Source organism: Triticum urartu, chromosome 4 (assembly GCF_003073215.2).
Source record: "Triticum urartu cultivar G1812 chromosome 4, Tu2.1, whole genome shotgun sequence".
In the NCBI taxonomy this organism is placed as follows: Eukaryota; Viridiplantae; Streptophyta; class Magnoliopsida; order Poales; family Poaceae; genus Triticum; species Triticum urartu.
Window position 1 is genome coordinate 293,595,911 of NC_053025.1, and position 6,007 is coordinate 293,601,917.

General features: G+C 45.6%; 1 long non-coding RNA gene across 4 annotated transcripts; it reads left to right on the plus strand.

Annotated features, from left to right (window-relative positions):
- The first annotated feature begins 2,172 nt into the window (after positions 1-2,172).
- LOC125551522 lies at positions 2,173-5,765 on the plus strand. 4 transcript variants are annotated; one of them, XR_007302766.1, is made up of 7 exons: positions 2,173-2,662; positions 3,067-3,182; positions 3,560-3,655; positions 3,838-4,009; positions 4,856-4,931; positions 5,131-5,232; positions 5,407-5,765. It is a non-coding gene; the product is annotated as an uncharacterized LOC125551522 (long non-coding RNA). The 4 variants fall into 4 exon arrangements; XR_007302765.1 differs by having other exon boundaries at positions 5,412-5,765; XR_007302763.1 differs by having other exon boundaries at positions 5,131-5,765.
- Positions 5,766-6,007: the final 242 nt, after the last annotated feature.

The following is a 6,007-nucleotide window of genomic DNA, read 5'->3' on the forward strand; positions in this document are numbered from 1 at the left end:
TGCATAATTCAAATTTGAACTACATGCACATGCTCCGGTGCATATAAACTGGTTGAAAAATCAAATCTTTTGTCCTTGGGTGCATTCTTAGGTCCCGTGCAAGAAATGGGAATGAATGTCAAGCACTGTGCCACCGTGACTCGGCCGCAAACATTGAGATACCTTGTTTTTAAATTCTAGTAAATCCCAAACTCGTCTGAAATTCATGAAACTTGGCATGCTATCATGGAGCGGCATCAACATGCCGTGGTAAAGTTTTTGTCCCATTTGGGGCAGGTTTGGGTATAGACTCCTCACAAACCAGAGCTTCTCACAACAAGCGTGATGGTTTCGGTAGGGAACGCCCCAACTTTGGGGGCGAAACGATATCCATTGCCTCTTATTGCTTTCAATTTTTTTCTCATGTCAACATAGAACAACAAGAGTGTTGTGTTATTTTTTGTGATTTTTCGGGGTTCGTTTGGACATTTTTATGCATTAAGTGAGTTTTCAATGCATTTATGTGCATAATTCAAATTTGAACTACATGCACATGCTCCGGTGCATATAAATTGGTTGAAAAATGAAATCTTTGGTTCTTGGGTGCATGCTTAGGTCCCATGAAAGAAATGGGAATGAACGTCAAGCACCGTGCCACCGTCACTCGGCCGCAAACATTGAGATACCTGATTTTTAAATTCTAGTAAATCCAAAACTCATCTGAAATTCATGAAACTTGGCATGCTATCATGGAGCGGCATCAACATGCTGTGGTAAAGTTTTTGTCCCATTTGGGGCAGGTTTGGGTATATGCTTCTCACAAAGCAGAGCTTCTCACAACAAGCATGATGGTTTCAGATAGAACACCCGTATGCAAAGTGAGAGCGGGATTTGTGCATCTCCTGAACACACACGGTTCTTTTGGATGACCCATGTGAATCACTAGTGGGGCGGCGCAGTACTATTCGATTTGACAGTGGGCGACACAGTTCCAGATACGGCTTTAATGCAGAAGAGGGAGAGGCGGTTCCTGAAATGTTGAACGGCCAATGATGCATCCTCCTTCAATTAGCATCGTGTGAATGCATGAGGCAAGTAATGGGAGGACGGGGAAAAGAGGCAGCACGATGTGAATGCAACGCAGTTTGCACTCATATAAAGGCGCCCCTCCATTCCAATGCATCTACCAAATCGTACGCACCTAAGCATTTGCCTAAGCACCTACACTAATAAGCGCAAAAGTGCCCACTCCAGACCCATGGCGGCGATGCGCGCGAGCAGCCAATGACTGTGCCAGATGGTCCACGACGCCGGCCTACGGCATGGCACTATGGATCGTCTCCATATGGTGTTGGCGACCGGTTGGTGGATGGCCGTCGTCGACGCCAGCTATGACTCTCAGTTGGACCAGATGATCATTCGTAGCACCAACAGGTTCACCGTCGTCAAGAAGCTCGCGGACGACATCGCCATACTCCCCCAGCCCGCGTGCCTAGGCTCCTCATTGCCTGCCACCCTAATTGGCCTCCATGGTCGGAACCTCTTTGAACCACTGGTGGCCCTGCGACTGCCCACCGACGCCATGAAGAATGTCCACCTGGAGGTCGCGCTTGCCACAAGGTGCCTCACCCTGCAAGAAACTGTCGACCTACACATCCATGTGTACGAATGAATCATGTACATAGGAATCTACAAGGCCAGTGAGGACGCTACGATGTTGGCCTTCTTCAGCCGGCTGGAAGACTTGGATGCCTTAGTTGAGAAGCACCTTGACCTTGCCACACAAGCCGTTGCTCGTTAGCCGCCGGTCGGTGGCCCGGCCGGTGCACTGAGTTGAGGAGGAGGAGGTCGTATGTTGATGGATGCATCTTTCTTTTTGCCTCCTGTAACCACCACTGCAAACGCATCATCGTGGTCTTAATTCTTATTTTGCTATTGCATTCTCGTTCCAGTCAATACAGACATGCGCGATCCCTTTGCTCAATACATACATGTCCGTTCCAGTCGTATTTTGATTGGCTTGAATGAAGGCCTATCTCGCCGTTAGGCGCCGCAGCGCTTTGCGCGTCCGTTGACGCGCTCTGCTCGCGTCCTTCAGCGCGCTCGGCTTGTGGTCAGCTTTTCCTTGCGTGTTCAACTGCTATATGCATATATATATATATATACCATCGATCCCTATATACGCACGCGCGAAGAATTCATCCCACACACCATCCACCACATCCCGAGCCCCGATCCCATTTCTTCCAGCGCGCCGCCACCCCCAACCCCGCCGTCGTGCGCCGTCACCCCCAACCCCGCCGCCGTGCGCAGTCGCCCTCGCCCGACCGCCACGCGCCGCCGCCCTCGCCCGGTCGCCACGTGCCGCCATCCTCATCCCCACCACCGGGTGTCGCCGCCCCCAGCCGGACGCGACCGCCGCACCCTTGCTTCCATCCGCCGCCGCCCCATGCTTCCAACGCTCGCCCCTCCACCCCCACCGGCCCTCTTCCCCAGCGCGCCACCAGGCCCTCCCCCACCGCCATCTTCCACGCGCCGCCGTCGCTAGTCCCCTGCCCAGCGTGCTGGGGGCCCTTCGCGTCCCATCTCCGGCAACGAGCTGCCCCCGCTGGACCTCGAGCGCAGCCGCCCCTCCGACTATGCCAAGTTCATCAGTCCGTCAGTTCGCCGGTAGGATCCGCAGGTAGGACCCCATCTTCCACCTCACCTACTCTCTACTGCAAGAGCAGCACAGGGAGGAGCCATGCACTTTTTTCTGTAGAATTTTGTATAATCTAGTTCATATTTGGTCTACTTGTGTAATTCCGTCAGTTCATGACAAGTATGTACTAATGATAGAAATATAGGTCATTTGTGAATCATGCTTCTTTCAGCGGGGAACAGATCCATAGCAGGTTGTTATGCTTGTGAAAGTTCAACATTTTTTTCAGATTTCTCTTTGGTGTGTGAGGACTAAAAGAATGCATTCTTTTTAGATTTTTCCTGTATTTGTTTGTAGAGAATAGGAGAAAACTAGACTAATGTTCAAGGTTATTGAGCTTCTGACTTTAGATTCTGAACATCTTCTGTTACTTGCTACATACAAAGGGGGAAACTGATTCTGAACATCTTGCGAGGCTCCCTACTAGATGTCGGTGCCGGAGGGTAACGGACACCGTTGTCTCCCCACGCCCATAGACTTCTCTTCTCTCCTGCAATGCAAGGTTGGTTTTCCTCTTAAACATTCATACAGAACGAATTGAGCTACTCCGTACACATTGTTCGTCGGTGTCAGAACATGTTATACTAAAGTAGCAAGTTCAGGAACTATGTTCCAAACTGAAGCTCAGACAAGGAGACGGGGATATATAGACAAAGTGTTTTCAGTATATGTAAACTACAACATATTATATCGAATACCACTGATAGTTCTTCTGTATCAGAAGGTACATTTTTTGTCTTTCAGTGATGTGTCATGTTGTACTGTTCTGTCTAGCTACATATGATGTTACTTGTTGGCGAAGTAGAATTACTTAATTGCATGGTAATCTGCTATACCAACGAATCATCTTAGTTAAACAATTCTTCCTTTGTTTTATAGCTGTGAGGGAGCATTACTTGCATCTGAATTGGCTGATTGCATTGTTAAACTCTGGGATGTTGCGTCTAGCACAAAGGCCCTGAAGATGGATGACACGTAAGTTGGTTGGCTTGCTTGTAAAAGGCTCCTCTAGTCACTGAAAGTTTTATGTCTTATGCTGCCAACACTAAAGCGATATTTTGTAGTATCTGTACATACTGCTAACTGCATTTCCATTAACTCATAGTCTTGTATCAGTCCTGACATAACAATTTGGTTTATGTGGGTTTGAACTGTAGGGACGTGTGGAGCGAGCACTTTGGCAACGGAAAAATGAAAACAAAATGCAGGTGTTCGTCGCATGTGTCTGTTCAACGAGGGCTTCGGTGACGGTCCGCTGCTGGTGGCCGCCTCACCATGGTTAAGTTTGGCGTAGTCGCATGTGTCGCTTGCTGTTGTGGCCGTCTCCAGGTACATAGTGATGTTCCTATTAATGCATGTAGTGTTGCTCCGTTAAATCACTTGTTCATCTTGTTTGTTCCAACCACGCCGGATGCCTAGTACTAGTAGCTTGCACTAGCCTATACATGAAGCATCTCAAGCCGTTGTTAATAGATGTGAGTAGTACTGATTGTTTTGATTGAGTTGGCGTCTCAGATTATACTGGAGCATGTGTTTTCGCAGAGAGTTTAGGTTCCAGATTGCCAAAAGTTTGAACATAGTGAGATGGATGGGAAACTACCAGACAGAGATGATATTGGACAAAGCAAAATTAGTAAAAGAAAGAAAATGCTAGAAGTTCAACTATGGTAACTTGAAAAGTTCATGAAAAATAAAATACAGAAGTTCAGAGAAGAGGGTCGGAAAAAGATTTGGGAAAAGACACGCACCAAAAAAACATGGGAAATGTCAGTTCAAAAAAACTTGTCCTAAGTAGTTAAGAGTTTATTTGGAGTGGTTAGCAATTCAGGATCTTGGAATCCTATGTGGTCTCTGGTAAGGTATGCACAGAATGATATCTACCTCGATGAGTGTAATGTGTTTTCTCACTTCCAGGCCTAGGGATGTTTTTTCATTTGACATACTTCAAGTATTTTGTGGGTAAGTAAACCAATCATGTTTTTTGTAGTTTGGAGGAAAATCATAATAAGTTCTAAGGAAATAAATATAGAAGTTCATATTTCGAAACAAATGAAGTATTTGGAAAGTAAAATGAATTATTTCAAAGTACATATTTTTTTATGTTTCGTTGCGAATTTGTAATGTTACTGTACATGAACTTGTGCATGCTAATTGGTGGCTATTGTGTGTGTGCAGGGTACGTCCAACGACAATGAGCAGGCATCAAGTGTATTGATGAGCAGCGAGACGGTGGCATGGAGTAGTTGAGTAGGTGTGTGTAGTTCAAGTTCACCAGTATTTGTAAATGCTGGTAGCAGTACTAGTATTTACAAATTTGTAACCTAAGAACTAAGCTTGCATCTCGTTACTTCTATGGAAGCACTAACCTCGTAATTTTATTGGACCAACCACTAACTTGAGAATTAGACATGGTGCTCAGTGTATTCTCTCAATCTTGGTTGTTCTTGCAGTGCTTATAAGCTTGACATCTTTGATGAATCCAGCCCGAACTAAAGCCTATCGGTGAGCCGAGCGCTGGGCCAACCACTGTCGTCTGTCTACCTCCTTCCCGGGTGAGCCCATGCTCTTCTGCTCTTGACGCTTGAGCCGCCTCCAATTCTTTTCTCTGTTCGAAAATTCCCAAAGCATCAGTACTTTGTATCAGGATACACCATGTTATTTCTGCAAATTTCCATTATGCTTGTATGTCCAAAATGTGTGCATTTACTACTGTTGATTTGTTGTAGTGCAGATAAGTTACCCTGTTGCGGGCTGACCTGGAGGCGGCTCCTCCATGTCGACACAATTGCAGGACCAACGTGCTATTGATCACGCAAGCTTCCTCAAGGAGCTTGTGCCCAACGATACTAAAAGGAAAAATTGCTCGAGTATTGAACTACTTATTCAGTCATGCTATTACTGAGTGAAAATGGAGTGAAAGTGTATTGCAATTGATCTCTCTTAAACCCTATCAATCCTCTATCTATCCTTTCTTTGCTTGTTTTTTGGTCTGTAATTCAAGAAGTTTGACCTTTGTAATTTGGTTTTTGGTTAATTTGTTATGCCCAGTACAAACCATTAAATCTGAAGAGGCTTCTAATAGCAAGAAAATGTGCAGTCGGTGTGGTGTATATGTCATTCATGTATGAAAATTTGTAGTCGGTGTTGTGTATATGTTATTCATGTACATGTATTATACTCCCTCCGTTCCGAATTACTTGTATTGGATTTGTCTAGATACGGATGTATCTAGACTCATTTTAGTGCTAGATACATCCGTATCTAGACAAATCTAAGACAAGTAATTCAGAACGGAGGGAGTATGTGTGAAGAAAATTTCTATATATG